We start from the raw sequence: 265 nt of genomic DNA, 5'->3' as shown, positions 1-265 counted from the left end.
TGAAATTGGGAATATTTTGGATTTATTGGGATTTATTGGGAATTTTTGGAATTTTTGGATTTTTGGGTCATGGAGGGGTATCTTGGTAATTTGGTCATTTTTTGGAAATTTTGACAAATTTGGATGTATTCAAGGTGTTTGAAATGGGTTTTGATCAATTTTGGGTATTTTGGCAAAATTTGGGAATATTAGCCAAATTTGGGTACCAAGGGCAGTTAGGTAATTTAGAGGTGCCTAGGGGCAAGAGACCGGTTAGGCATTTCAT

This window comes from Phalaenopsis equestris, unplaced genomic scaffold (genome assembly GCF_001263595.1).
Source record: "Phalaenopsis equestris unplaced genomic scaffold, ASM126359v1 Scaffold000340, whole genome shotgun sequence".
NCBI lineage: Eukaryota > Viridiplantae > Streptophyta > Magnoliopsida > Asparagales > Orchidaceae > Phalaenopsis > Phalaenopsis equestris.
The sequence above is the reverse complement of the archived record's forward strand: the minus strand, read 5'-3'. Positions refer to the sequence as shown.